Source organism: Eschrichtius robustus, chromosome 13, assembly GCF_028021215.1.
Source record: "Eschrichtius robustus isolate mEscRob2 chromosome 13, mEscRob2.pri, whole genome shotgun sequence".
NCBI lineage: Eukaryota > Metazoa > Chordata > Mammalia > Artiodactyla > Eschrichtiidae > Eschrichtius > Eschrichtius robustus.
The window spans coordinates 64,386,375-64,402,609 of record NC_090836.1 but is presented as its reverse complement, the minus strand read 5'-3'; the positions used below and the strand labels follow the sequence as shown (position 1 = coordinate 64,402,609).

The 16,235-nt window shown below is 36.3% G+C and overlaps 1 protein-coding gene across 6 annotated transcripts in view; it reads right to left on the bottom strand.

The window, feature by feature from the left end:
- Positions 1–16,235, bottom strand: part of ZDHHC17 (zinc finger DHHC-type palmitoyltransferase 17) — a 128,860-nt gene that overhangs the window by 52,817 nt on the left and 59,808 nt on the right. The gene's annotated exons all lie outside the window — the stretch shown is intronic.

Here is a 16,235-nt window from a genome sequence, read left to right as displayed (position 1 = left end):
TACAGCGTCCCAGAGACCACAGAATGGAGATGATGTGCCTCTGAACACATATCAAAGCAGAGTGCTTAATATTTCAGATGTCGTACCATTTCACTTTTGTACTGGTCTAATTGTTAGAAATACTCATAAGTATAAAACCTGCCTGCTTCCCTGGTATCTTCACAGCAACACAAAGTCTACTGCCGCTCCAACATAACAGCCCTTCACACACTTACAAGCAGCTGTTAAGTCTCTCGAGTTACCTTAAGTGACAAAACTATATGATATTCCAGGTGTGATCCAACAAAGTTCAGAGTGTAAATATTACTCTCATCATTGAATATTTATCTTTCTGAAGGCCAAGATTATATTATATTATGCCTCTTTTTGTTTTTTTTAGCACACCTTTCATACCGTTGGCTTCTAGTGAAATAAATACTTTTTCATATAAATGACCATGTCTTCCCCAATTCAGCCACTGTAATTCATTTTCTGAACTAATTGTGTAATTTTAACTTAGACTTATAATTAAACATATTGACTTGAGAGTTTAATTTTATGCTGTAGTGAAATAACATCCTTCCAGTTTGTTTCTTCATCTCTATATGTGTGAATTTCATATCAAGACATTAGAGAAAGTTTACAACTGGAAGGAGAGAGTGTATGACTAAGGGTGGGTATTGGTGGGAGAGAGGGTGGACATGTGTCATTTGAAAAAGTATTTTCTAAAATTAACTTGGCTTGTTTTTAGTCAAGACACTTGTTCTCCCCCAGCAATGGCCACATTTTTTCATTATTAATGGCCACACTTTTTCATTATTAAAAATTAAGACACAATTTACATACAGTGAAATTCACCCTTTTTTGTGTACAGTTCTCTGAGTTTTGATGAATATACACAGTTGTGTAACAAGCACGAATATCAAGACACAGAACAGTCCCATCCAGCCCTGAAATACCCTATGCCACCAGGCCCAAGCCCTGGCAACCACTAGTCTGATATCTGTCCTTTCACTTTTTCCTTTGCAGGAATGTCACATAAAAGGAGTCATACTGAATGCAGTCTTTTAAATCTGGCTTCTTTCACTTAGCGAATGAATGCATTTGACATTCATCCATATTGTTACGTGTATTAGTAGTAAGTTCCTTTTTAATGCTGAGTAGTATTCCATTACAGGATGTGTCACAGTCTGGTTATTCATTCCCCAGCTGAGGGATTAAGCTTGTTGCCAGTTTCTGACTGTAAATAAAGACATCATAAGCATTCACATATAATTTTTTCTGTGAATACAGGCTCATTTCACCTGGTTAAATACCAATGTGTGTGATTTCTGGATTTATTTCAAGCTGTCATTTAATATACACATTATAATATTGTAAAGATGTAATGGTGATGCGCTGCATTTGTAGACATGAAAAATCTATTTTCTCTTATATTTCATTACAGAACGTTTCTAATACATAGTAAATTTGAAAGTATTTTATAGTGAATATCTGTATATCCACCACCCAGATTCTACAATTCAGTAATCTATTTTTTAATTAAACTTTTTATTTTGAAATAATTGTAGATTCACATGCAGTTTTTTAAATCCATTTTTTAAACTGATATACAGTTAATTTACAATGTTGTGCTAGCTTCAGGTGTACAGCAAAGTGACTCAGTCATACATATAAAAGAATATATATATATATTCTTTTACAGATTCTTTTCCATTATAGGTTATTACAAGACATTGAATACAGTTCCCTGTGCTATATAGTAGGTCCTTGTTGTTTACCTATTTTATACATAGTAGTGTGTATATGTTAATCCCAAACTCCTAATTTATCTCCCCCCACGCCCTGTTATCCCTTCTGGTAACCATAAGTTTGTTTTCTATGTCTGTGAGTCTATTTCTGTTTTGTAAATAAGTTCATTTATATCATTTTTTAAGAGCCCACACATAAGTGATATCATATGATATTTGTCTCTGACTTACTTCACTTAATATGATTTCTAGGTCCATCCATGTTGCAGCAAATGGCATTATTTCATTCTTTTTTATGGGTAATATTCCACATCTTCTTACCACATCTTCTTTATATACCACATCTTCTTTAGGTTGCTTCCATGTCTTGGCTATTGTAAACAGTGCTGCTATGAAAACTGGGGTGCATGTATCTTTTCAGATTAGAGTTTTATCCAGATATATGTCCAGGAGTGGGATTCTTGGATCATATGGTAATTCTATTTTCAGTTTTTTAAGGAACCTCCATACTGTTCTCCACAGTAGTTGCACCAATTTACATTCTTACCAACAGTGTAGGAGGGTTCCTTTTTCTCCATACCCTCTCCAGCATTTATTATTTGTAGACTTTTTATTGATGGCCATTCTGGTGTGAGGTGATACCTCATTGTAGTTTTGATTTGCATTTCTCTAATAATTAGCTATGTTGAGCATCTTTTCACGTGCCTGATGGCCATCTGTATGTCTTCTTTGGAGAAATGTCTATTTAGGTTTTCTGCCCATTTTTTGATTGGGTTGTTTGTTTTTCTGATATTAAGCTATATGAGTTGCTTGTATAGTTTGGAAATTAATCCCTTGTCGGTAGCATCGTTTGCAAATATTTTCTCCAATTCTGCAAGTTGTCTTTTTGCTTTGTTTATGGTTTCCTTTGCAAAAGCTTTTAAGCTTAATTCGTCTCAATTGTTTATTTTTGTTTTTATTTCCACTACTCTAGGAGACAGAGCCAAAAAAATATTGCTATGATTTATGTCAAAGAGTGTTCCGGCTTATGTTTTCCTCTAGGAATACTATAGCATCCAGTTTTACATTTAGGTCTTTAATCCATTTTCAGTTTATTTTTGGATATGGTGTTAGAGAAGGTCTGTTCTTTTACCTGTAGGTATCCAGTTTTCCCAGCACCACTTACTGAAGAGACTGTCTTTTCTCCATTGTATATTCTTGCCTCCTTTGTCATAGATTAATTGACCATAAGTGCATGGGTTTATTTCTGAGCTTCCTATCTTGTTCCATTGATCTATACACTCTGCTTTTGTGCCAATACCATACTGTTTTGAATACTGTAGCTGTTTTGTTTTTTTTATACAGCAGGTTATTAGTTATCCATTTTTACATATTAGTGTATACATGTCAATCCCAATCTCCCAATTCATCACAGCACCACCACCACCCCCCTCCGCCACCTTCCCCCTTGGTGTCCATACCTTTGCTCTCTACATCTGTGTCTCAATTTCTACCCTGCAAACCAGTTCATCTGTACCATTTCTCTAGCTTCTACATATATGCATTAATATGATATTTGTTTTTCTCTTTCTGACTTATTTCACTCTGTAAGACAGTCTCTAGATTCATCCACGTCTCTACAAATGCCCCAATTTCGTTCTTTTTTATGGCTGAGTAATATTCCATTGTATATATGTACCATATCTTCTTTATCCATTTGTCTGTCGATGGGCATTTAGGTTGCTTCCATGACCTGGCTATTGTAAATAGTGCTGCAATGAACACTGGGGTGCACGTGTCTTTTTGAATTATGGTTTTCTCTGGGTATATGCTCAGTAGTGGGATTGCTGAGTCATATAGTAATTCTATTTTTAGTTTTTAAAGGAACCTCCATACTGTTCTCCACGGTGGCTTATCAATTTACATTCCCACCAACAGTGAAAGAGGGTTCCCTTTTCTCCACACCCTCTCCAGCATTTGTTGTTTGTAGATTTTCTGATGATGCCCATTCCAACTGGGGTGAGGTGATACCTCACTGTAGTTTTGATTTGCATTTCTCTAATAATTAGTGATGTTGAGCAGCTTTTCATGTGCTTCTTGGCCATGTGTATGTCTTCTTTGGAGAAATGTCTATTTAGGTCTTCTGCCCTTTTCTGATTGGGCTGTTTTTTTAATATTGAGCTGCATAAGCTGTTTATATATTTTGGAGATGAATCCTTTGTCCGTTGATTTGTTTGCAAATATTTTCTCCCATTCTGAGGGATGTCTTTTCGTCTTGCTTGTAGTCTCCTTTGCTTTGCCAAAGCTTTCAAGTTTCAGTAGGTCCCATTTGTTTATTTTTGTTTTTATTTCCATTACTCTAAGAGGTGGATCAACAAACATCTTGCTGTGATTTATGTCAAAGAGTGTTCTTCCTATGTTTTCCTCTAAGAGTTTTATAGTCTACGGTCTTACATTTAGGTCTCTAATACATTTTGAGTTTATTTTTGTGTATGGTGTTAGGGAGTGTTCTAATTTCATTCTTTTACATGTAGCTGTCCAGTTTTCCAAGCACCACTTATTGAAGAGACTGTCCTCTCTCCATTGTATATCCTTGTCTCCTTTGTCATAGATTAGTTGACCATAGGTGCGTGGGTTTATCTCTGGGCTTTCTATCTTGTTCCATTGATCTATACCTCTGTTTTTGTGCCACTACCATATTGTCCTGATTACGGTAGCTTTGTAGTATAGTCTGAAGTCAGGGAGTCTGATTCCTCCAGCTCCGTTTTTTCCCCTCAAGACTGCTTTGGCTAATCGGGGTCTCTTGTGTCTCCAAACAAATCTTAAGACTTTTTCTTCTAGTTCTGTAAAAGATGCCATTGGTAATTTGATAGGGATTGCATTGAATCTGTAGATTGCTTTGGGTAGTAGAGTCATTTTCACAACATTGATTCTTCCAATCCAAGAACATGGTATATCTCTCCATCTGTTTGTATCATCTTTAAATTCTTTCATCAGTGTCTTATGGTTTTCTGCATACAGGTCTTTTGTCTCCCTAGGTAGATTTATTCCTAGGTATTTTATTCTTTTGTTGCAGTGGTAAATGGGAGTGTTTCCATAATTTGTCTTTCACATTTTTCATCATTAGTGTATAGGAATGCAAGAGATTTCTGTGCATTCATTTTGTATCCTGCAACTTCACCAGATTCATTGATTAGCTCTAGTAGTTTTCTGGTGGCATTTTTAGGATTCTCTATGTATAGTATCATGTCATCTGCAAACACTGACAGTTTTACCTCTTCTTTTCCAATCTGGATTCCTTTTATTTCTTTTTCTTCTCTGATTGCCGTGGCTAGGACTTCCAAAACTATGTTGAATAATAGTGGTGAGAGTGGACATCCTTGTCTTGTTCCTGATCTCAGAGGAAATGCTTTCAGTTTTTCACCATTGAGACAGATGTTTGCTGTGGGTTTGTCATATATGGCCTTTATTATGTTGAGGTAGGTTCCCTCTATGCCCACTTTCTGGAGAGTTTTTATCATAAATGGGTGTTGAATTTTGTCAAAAGCTTTCTCTGCATCTATTGAGATGATCATATGGTTTTTATTTTTCAATTTGTTAATATGGTGTGTCACACTGATTGACTTGCGCATACTGAAGAATCCTTGCATTCCTGGGATAAACCCCACTTGATCATGGTGTATGATCCTTTTAATGTGCTGTTGGATTCTGTTTGCTAGTATTTTGTTGAGGATTTTTGCATCCATATTCATCAGTGATATTGGTCTGTAATTTTCTTTTTTTTGTAGTATCTTTGTCTGGGCTTGGTATCAGGGTGATGGTGGCCTCGTAGAATGAGTTTGGGAATGTTCCTTCCTCTGCAATTTTTTGGAAGAGTTTGGGAAGGATGGGTGTTAGCTCTTCTCTAAATGTTTCACAGAATTTGCCTTTGAAGCCATCTGGTCCTGGGCTTTTGTTTGCTGGAAGATTTTTAATCACAGTTTCAATTTCATTACTTGTGATTGGTTTGTTCATATTTTCTATTTCTTCCTAGTTCAGTCTTGGAAGGTTATACCTGTCTAAGAATTTGTCCATTTCTTCCAAGTTGTCCATTTTGTTGGCATAGAGCTGCTTGTAGTAGTCTCTTAGGATGCTTTGTATTTCTGTGGTGTCTGTTGTAACTTCTCCTTTCTCATGTCTAATTTTATTGATTTGAGTCCTCTCCCTCTTTTGCTTGATGAGTCTGGCTAATGGTTTATCAATTTTGCTCATCTTCTCAAAGAACCAGCTTTTAGTTTTATTGATCTTTGCTACTGTTTTCTTTGTTTCTATTCCATTTATTTCTGCTCTGATCTTTATGATTTCTTTCCTTCTACTAACTTTGGGTTTTGTTTGTTCTTCTTTCTCTAGTTCCTTTAGGTGTAAGGTTAGATTGTTTGAGATTTTTCTTGTTTCTTGAGGTAGGCTTGTATAGCTATAAACTTTCCTCTTAGAACTGCTTTTGCTGCATCCCATGGGTTTTGGATCATCGTGTTTTGTCATTTGTCTCTAGGTATTTTTTTGATTTCCTCTTTGATTTCTTCAGTGATCTCTTGGTTATTTAGTAATGTATTGTTTAGCCTCCATGTGTTTGTGTTTTTTACGTTTTTTCCCCCGTGATTGACTTCTAATCTCATAGCACTGTGGTCAGAAAAGATGCTTGATATGATTTCAATTTTCTTAAATTTACTGAGGCTTGATTTGTGACCCAAGATGTGATCTATCCTGGAGAATGTTCCGTGCGCACTTGAGAAGAAAGTGTAATCTGCTGTTTTTGGATGGAATGTCCTATAAATATCAATTAAATCTATCTGGTCTATTGTGTCATTTAAAGCTTGTGTTTCCTTATTAATTTTCTGTTTGGATGATCCGTCCATTGGTGTGAGGTGTTAAAGTTCCCCACTAGTACTGTGTTACTGTCGATTTCCTCTTTTAGAGCTGTTAGCAGTTGCCTTAAGTATTGAGGTGCTCCTATGTTGGATGCATATATATTTATAATTGTTATATCTTCTTCTTGGATTGATCCCTTGATCATTATGTCGTGTCCTTCCTTGTCTCTTGTAACATTCTTTAAAGTCTATTTTACCTAATATGAGTATTGCTACTCCAGCTTTCTTTTGATTTCCATTTGCATGGAATATCTTTTTCCATCCCCTCACTTTCAGTCTGTATGGGTCCCTAGGTCTGAAGTGGGTCTCTTGTAGACAGCATATATATGGGTCTTGTTTTTGTATCCATTCAGCAAGCCTGTGTCTTTTGGTTGGAGCATTTAATCCATTCACGTTAAAGGTAATTATCGATATGTATGTTCCTATGACCATGTTCTTAATTTTTTTGGGTTTGTTTTTGTAGGTCCTTTTCTTCTCTTGTGTTTCCCACTTAGAGAAGTTCCTTTAGCATTTGTTGTAGAGCTGGTTTGGTGGTGCTGAATTCTCTTAGCTTGTGCTTGTCTGTAAAGCTTTTGATTTCTCCATCAAATCTGAATGAGATCCTTGCCAGGTAGAGTAATCTCGGATGTAGGTTCTTCCCTTTCATCACTTTAAATATGTCATGCCACTTCCTTCTGGCTTGTAGAGTTTCTGCTGCGAAATCAGCTGTTAATCTTATGGGAGTTCCCTTTTATGTTATTTGCCATTTTTCCCTTGCTGCTATCGATAATTTTTCTTTGTCTTTAATTTTTGCCAATTTGATTACTATGTGTCTCAGCGTGTTTCTCCTTGTGTTTATCCTGTATGGGACTCTCTGTGCCTCCTGGACCTGGGTGGCTATTTCCTTTCCCATGTCAGGGAAGTTTTCGACTATAATCTCTTCAAATATTTTCTTTGGTCCGTTCTCTCTCTCTTCTCCTTCTGGGACCCCTATAATTCGAATTTGTTACGTTTAATGTTGTCCCAGAGGTCTCTTAGGCTGTCTTCATTTCTTTTCATTCTTTGTTCTTTATTGTCTTCTGCAGCAGTGAATTTCACCATTCTGTCTTCCAGGTCACTTATCTGTTCTTCTGCCTCAGTTACTCTGCTATTGATTCCTTCTAGTGTAGTTTTCATTTCAGTTATTGTATTGTTCATCTGTTTGTTTGTTCTTTAATTCTTCTAGATCTTTGTTAAACATTTCTTGCATCTTCTTGATCTCTGCCTCCATTCTTTTTCCAAGGTCCTGGATCATCTTCACTATCATTATTCTGAATTCTTTTTCTGGAAGGTTGCCTATCTCCACTTCATTTAGTTGTTTATCTGGGGTTTTATCTTGTTCCTTCATGTGGTACATAGCCCTCTGCCTTTTCATCTTGTCTATCTTTCTGTGAATGTGGTTTTTGTTCCATGGGCTCCAGGATTGTAGTTCTTCTTGCTTTTGCTGTCTGCCCTCTAAGGCTTCTTGACTGGAATTTTCTTTTGATTGTAATGGTGTAGTCATCAGAGAAAGGCAGAAGGCAGACTGGAACATCTAAGGCAGCAACAATAACATTTTTCTGGACTTTTAAAAGTATTTACAAAGAGGTTTTCAGAAGATGCTTAGAACACATTACTGCAGTGCTGAAAAGATGAAGAAATCGCAAAATTTTCTCTGCTTTTGCATCTCTTTTCTTAACTCCTGGGAATCACGAACGTTTGTCCAGTGTATTTCGGCTGTTATTTACTGAAGCCTCTCACCACAGCAATGGGTTAACCCCGAACTTTGTCTCAGAAGCTCTCTCTTTTCCCTTGTTGAGGTTCCCAGCTTGGTTGGAATCTCCGATTACTGTAGCTGTGCAGTATAGTCTGAAGTCAGGGAGCATGATTCCTCCAGCTCCGTTTTTCTTTCTTAAGATTGTTTTGGCTATTCTGGGTCTTTCGTGTTTCCATACAAATTTTAAAATCTTTTGTTCTAGTTCTGTGAAAAATGTCATTGGTAATTTGATAGAGATTGTGTTGAAACTGTAGACTGCCTTGGATAGTATGGTCATCTTAACAATATGGATTCTTCCAATCCAAGAACATGGTATACCTTTCCATCTGTTTGTGTCATCTTCAATTTCTTTCATTAGCATCTTGTAGTTTTTTAGAGTACAGGTCTTTTGCCTCCTTAGGTAGGTTTACTCCTAGGTATTTTATTCTTTTTTGATGTGATGGTAAATGGGATTGTTCCCTTAATTTCTCTTTTTGATATTTTGTTGATAGTGTATAGAAATGAAATAGATTTCTGTATATTAATTTTGTATCCAGGAATCTTATTGAATTCACTGATGAGTGCTAGTAGTTCTCTGCTAGCGTCTTTAGGGTTTTCTATGTATAGCATAATGTCATCTGAAAACAGTGACAATTTTACTTCTTCTTTTCCACTTTGGGTTCATTTTATTTCTTTTTCTTCTCTGATTGCTGTGGCTAGGAATTCCAAAACTATGTTGAATTAAAGTGGCAAGAGTGGGCATCCTTGTCTTGTTCCCAATCTTAGAAGGTATGCTTTCAGCTTTTCACCATTGAGTATGATGTTAGCTGTGGGTCACGCAGTTTTAATGAAAAATGCGGACAGATCCCAAGTACTCGTTACCCAAAGTTCCCAAATGGCTAATATCTTGCAAAAGAGTAGTATAATATCACAACCAGGATACTGACACTGACACAATTAAGATACAGAATATTTCCATCACTACAAGGAATATTTCCATCCTTTTATAGCAACTTCCCTTATACCCTACCCCTCACTGCCATATTAACCTCTGCCAACTACTAATGTGTTCTACATTTCCATAATTTTGTCATTTCAGGAATTTTATATAAATGGAATTATACAGTATGTAACCTTATAGGATTGGCTTTTCACTCATAATAGAATTCTCCAGATATTCATTGGGTTATTGTACATACCATTAGTTCATTCCTTTTTATTGTTGAGGACTACTCCATGGTATGAATGTATCAGTTTGTTTAATCATTCACCCACTGAAGGACGTTGGGGTAGTTTCCATTTTGGGTTATTATGAATAAAGCTGCTATAAACATTCACATACAAATTTTTGTGTGAACATAAGGTTTCATTTCTCTGGGATAAATGCTTAAGAGTACAGTTTCTGGGTTGTACGGTATTGCATGTTAAGCTTTTTAAAAGAAAATTCCAAACTGTTCTCCAGGGTGCTGTACTTTTTTACATATCCTTCAGCAACAAATGAGTCTCTCGGCATCCTCATCAGCATTTGGTGTTGTTGCAAGTTTTTATTTAGTTATTCTGACAGGCATATAATAGTAAGTCACTGTGGTTTCAATTTGCATTTCCCTAATGAATAAAATGATGTTGAAGATCTTTTCATGTGCTCATCTGCCATTTTTATATCTTTTTTGGTGAAAATATCTCTTGTATAGCCTATTTTCTAATTGGATTGATTTTGCACTGCTGAGTTTTTAAAGTTCTTAATATATTTTGGAAACTAGTCCTTTGTTGGAAATGTGGCTTGTAAATACTTTCTCCCAGCCTGTAGTATGCCTTTTCATTCTAATCACAGGGTCTTTCATAGAACGAAAGTTTAAAATTTTGATCCAAATCCAAATGATCAATTTTTACCTTTACGGATCATACTTTTTGTGTCAAATCTCTTTGCCTAGCCCTAGATTTTTACAGTTTTACGTTTTACATTTAAGTCTTGAACAATTTTGAGTTAATTTTTTAATACACTGTGAGGTTTGAGTAGAAGTTTATTTTTTTGCCTACGCATGTCCAAATGCTCCAATATCAATTGGTGAAAAGGCAGTCTTTCCTCCATTGAATTGCTTTTACACATCTGCCAAATGTCAGTGGGCATACCTCTGTGGTTCTACTTCTGGGCTCTCTATTCTGTTCCACTGATCACTTTATTCCTCCAGCAATACTACACAGTCTTGATTACTGAAGCTATATAGTAGGTCTTAAAACTGCAGAGAGTGATTCTTCTTTTTCAAAATTGTTTTAGCTATTCTAAGTCTACTGCCTTTCCATATAAATTTTGGAATAATCTTGTTTATACAAATAAAAAATTTTTTGCTGGAATTATTTAATTACATTAAACCTGTATAGTAATTTGGGGACATATTTACTAAGTTGAGTCTTCCAATTCATGAACACAGTATGTCTCTCCACTTATTTAGATCATCCTTGATTTCTTTCACTGGCATTTAAAATGTTTCAGCATACAGGTACTTTACAACTATTTACAGAGCAACTCTCTAGGAAAATGACCTGAAGACTAGCAGAAAAGATTTTCCATAACTAAAGAAATAAAGACGGAACCACAATGAGATGGGTAGGAGGGGTGGAGACATGGTATAATCAGGGCTCACACCCCCAGGATCAGTGACCCACAAATGGAAGGAATATCACAATCGTAGAGGCCTTTCCTCTACAAGGGAGAAGGGGTCTGAGCCCCGTGTGGGACTCCTCAGCCAAGGGGTCATGCACCAGGAAGTAAAGCTCACAAAATTCCTGGCTTTGGAAACCAGCAGGGCCCATGTTCAGGAGAGCTGGAGGGCTATAGGAAACAGAGACTCTGCTCTTAATGGACACTGGCAAAATCTCAGATGTTCCAAGTCCCAGCACAAAGAGACAGCAGTTAGAAGCCTGGAACAGATCCACTTGCTGATCTTGGAGAGTCCTCTGGAGAGGCAGGAGGCAAATGAGAGACCCCTGCTGATACAGAAGCTGGTGGCAGCCATTTTGGGGAACTTCTTCTACCCTAATAACACTAGGGTGGGCAAGTATCCTTTTAGAATCCTCCCTCTAGCCTATTAGTACCCAGAAACTGGCCCACCCTCCAGCTGGGTGGCACCAGCTCTGAGCACTGCCCCCACCACCACCTGGGGCCACCCAAACAGCCAATCAATCAGCATGATATACAACATTAACAAATTGAAGAATAAAAACCATATGATTATCTCAGTAGATACATAAAAAGCTTTTGACAAAATTCAACATCCATTTATGATAAAAACTCTCAACAAAGTGGGTATAAAGGGAACATACCTCAACATAAAAAAGGCCATATATGACAAACCCACAGCTAACATCATACTCAGTGGTGAAAAGCTGAAAGCATTTCCTTTAAGATCAGGAACAAGACAAGGATGCGCACTCTTCTACTTTTATTCAACACAGTATTAGAAGTCCTAGCCACAGCAATGAGATAAGAAAAAGAAATAAAGGGAATCCAAATTGGAAAGGAAGAAGTAAAACTGTCACTGTTTGCAGATGGCATGACACTAGATACAGAAAACCCTGAAGACACCACCAAAAAACTATTAGAATAAGTGAATTCAGTACAGTTGCAGGATACAAAATTAATAAACTAAACTCTGTTGTAATAACAAACCATCAGAAAGAGAAATTAAGAAAACAATCCCATTTACAAGTGCATCAAAAAGAATACAATACCTAGGAATAAATCTAACCAAAGAGGTAAAAGATTTGTACTCTGAAAACTATAAGACATAGATGAAAGAAACTGAAGACGACACAACAAATGGTAAAACATACCATTCTCACAGACTGGAAGAATTAATATTGTTAAAATGACCACACTACCCAAGGCAATCTACAGATTCAATGTGGTCCCTATCAAAATACCAACGGCATTTTTCACAGAACTAAAACAAGTAATTCTACAATTTGTATGGAAACACGAAAGACCCTGAATAGCCAAAGCAATCTTGAGAAAGAACAAACCTGAAGTATCACACTCTGATTTCAAACTATACTGCAAAGTTAACAGTAATCAAAACAGTATGGCACTGGCACAAAAACAGACACACAGATCAATGGAACAGAATGGAGAGCCCCAAAATAAACCCATGCTTATATGATCAATTAATCTACAACAAAGGAAGCAAGAATATAAAATGAGGGGAAAAAAACCTTTTCATTAAATGGTGTTGGGAAAACTGGACAGCTACATGTAAAAGAACCACACTGGACTAGTTTCTCACATCACACACAAAAATAAACTCAAAATGGATTAAAGACTTGAACGTAAAACCTGAAACATAAAACTCCTAGAAGAAAACAGGCAACATGCTCTTTGACATCAGTCTTAGCAATATTTTTTTGGCTCTGTCTCTTCAAGCAAGGGAAACAAAACCAAAAGTAAACAAATGGGATGGCATGAAACTAAAAAAGTTTTCCACAGTAAAGGAAACTGACAACAACAACAACAAACCAAAAGGGCAGCTCACTGAATGGGAGAAGATAGCTGCATATGATACACCTGATAAGGGGTTAATATCCAAAATATACAAAGAACTCATATAACTCAACATCAAAAAAACAAACAACTCAATTATAAAGTAGGCAGAGGACCTGGAATAGACATTTTTTCAAAGAAGATATACAAATGGCCAACAGACATATGAAAAGATGCTCAACATCACTGATCAGGGAAATGCAAATCAAAACCAAAACAGGATACCACCTCAGACCTGTGGGAATGGCTATCATCAAAAAAGACAAGAGATAACAAATGTTGGCAAGGATGTGGAGAAAAGGGAATCCTTGTGCACTATTGGTAGAATTGTAAATTGGTACAGGCACTCTGGAAAACAGTATGGAGGGTCCTCAAAAAATTAAAAATAGAACTGACACATGACCCAGCAATTTCATTTCTGGGTATTTACCCAAAGAAACAAAAAGACTAATTAGAAAATATATATACACCTCAATGTTCACTGCAGTATCATTTATAATAACCATGATATGGTAGCAACTTAAATGCCCATTGATAGAGATGAATAGATACAGAAAATGTGATTCTATACATACAATGGGATATTACTCAGCCATAAAAAAGAATGAAATCTTGCCATTTGTGACAACATGAATGGATCGAGAGGTATTATGCTAGGTGAAATAAGTCAGAGAAAGACAAATACCATGTGGTCACTTATATGGGGAATAAAAAATACAAACAAACAAACCAAAAACAGACTCAGAGATACAAAGAACAGGTGGTTGCCAGAGGGGAGGGGGTTGGGGGTGAAAGAGATGAAGGGGATTAAGAGGACAAACCTCCAGTTATAAAATAAATAAGCCATGGGATGTAATATATAGCATAAGGAATATGGTCAATAATATTGTAATAAATTTGCATAGGGACAAATGGTTACTAGACTTAATGTGGTGATCATTTCATAACGTATACAAATGTGAAATCACTATGTAGTACATCTGAAACTGACATAATATTGGACATCAACTACATTTCAATTTTAAAAAGTTATGTTTACACTATACTGCAGTCTATTAAGCATGCAATAGCATTATGTCTAAAAAAACACTGTACACACTTTAAGTAAAAAATACTTTATTGCTAAAAAATGCTAACCATCATCTGAGCCTTCATCAAGTCATAATCTTTTTGCTAGTGGAGGGTTTGAAATATTGGGAGAATTACCAAAATGTGACATGGAGACACAAAGTAAGCAAATGCTGTTGGAAAGACGGCACCAACAAGACTTACTAGATGCAGATTGCCACAAACCTTCACTTTGCAAAAACAAACAAACAAACAAAAACGAAATATCTGTGAAATGCAATAAAATGAGGTACACCTATAGTTTTCCTTTCTGTACTGTCTTCGCCTGCTTTTGGTATCATATGTCATTTCCATTCTGCTACTTGCCCATATAAGTAACTTGCCAATATTCTTGTATGTGAAGTGAGTTTCTTACAGACAGCATATAGTTGAGTCACACTTTGTAATCCACACTGCCAATATCTGTCTTTTAATTGGTATATTTAGACCATTTACAGTTACTCTAATATTGATATGTTAGGGTTTAAATCTATAATTTTATTTTTTGTTTTTTTGTTTGTTCTGTGTCTTTGTTTCTGGTTTCTTTTTCCTAACTTCTTGTGGGTTACTGAAAAGCTTTTTAGAATTTTATTTGATCTATGGTGTTTTTGAGTATATGTCTCTGAATAGCTTTTTTAGTGGGTACTCTAAGTATTATACAAATATAACATCACAGTATACTGGTGTCATCATTTTACCAATTCAAGTGAGCTGTGGAACCCTTACCTCCATTAATGTCCCTCTACCCTCCCCTGTTTACATTATAAATAGTCTCAAATATGTTTTCTACATACATTTAGATCCACATCAAACAGTATTATAATTTTGCTTCAACTGTCAAACATAATTTGGAAGACATAGGATAAGAAGGAAAGTCTACTGTATTTACCCATAATTTTGCTTACCATGATCTTATGTTCCAAGATTCTTTCTTTTATCATTTTCCTCCTGTCTAAAGAACTTCTCTTAGCCATTTTTTTAGGGCAGGTCTGCTGGCCACAAATTCTCTTAACTTTTCCTTTATCTGAAAATGTGTTGACTTCTCCTTCATTCCTGAAAGATATTTTCACTGGATAAAGGATTCTGGATTGAAAGTTCTTTCCATCCAGCACTTGGAAAATGTGGCAACTCCTTTTGCCTCTACTGTTTCTGATGAGAAATCCAGTGTTCTTGAATAATGTTACCCCTACTGGTAAGGGGACTTCAAGATTTTTATTTCTTAGTCTTTAGTTTCCAGAAGTTTGACTATGATGTGTTTGGTTTGGATTTGAGTTTATTCTGTTTAGGGTTTGCTCCACTTTTAATCTGCAGGTCTGTCTTTTGCCAAATTTGGGGGTTTTTTGGTCATTCTATGTTTGAGTACTTTTTCAGCTCCACCAGCTTTTCTTCTTCTGGTACTCCAATCATATCAGTGTTAGATATTCTGGTATAACCACAGGTCCCTCAAGTTCTGTTCTGTTTTGCTTGTTTTTCTCAGTTTATTTTCTTTTGTTGTTGAAAACAGGTAATTTTTATTGCCTATCTTCAAGGTCATTGATTCTTTCCTCTGTCTCCTCTCTTCTGCTGTTGAGCTCATCCACTGACTCTTTTTAATTTTGGCTATTATAATTTTCCGTTTTAAAATTTCCATTTGGTTCTTCTTTATATTCTATTTCTATAGTTCTATTTCTTTGCTGAGACTCTATTTTTCAGTTGTTTCAAGCATGTTCATAAGTATTCACTAAAGGCTTTTTATGATGATTGTTAAATTCTTCTGTCAGATAATTCCAACATCTCTGTCATCACACTGGCATCTACTGATCGTCTTTTCATTCAGTTAGATCTTCTCGATTCTTGGTTTGATATGTGGTTTTTGTTTGAAACCTAGACATTTTGGGTATTATGAGACACTGGATCTTATTTAAACCTTTTCTTTTATGTGGATTCCTCTGACGTAGGCAGGGGGAGGGAAGTGAGACACCTTCTCATTACTGGCAGGTGAGGTGAAAGTCCAGGATCCGAAGGGGGCCTTCACTGACACCTGAGGAGGGGTTTCCTCATTACGGACAGGCAAAGGTGGGACTTTCAGCTCTCCACTATACCTCTACTGGTATCTCCTTGACTGGGAGGGTTACAAGTGCCTCATTACTGTTTTCTATGTGGTCTCCACTGATAACAGCAGGGGATGGGACCTCATTAACAGCCAGTGGGGATGAAAGTCCCAACTCTCCACTCCACCTTCCCTG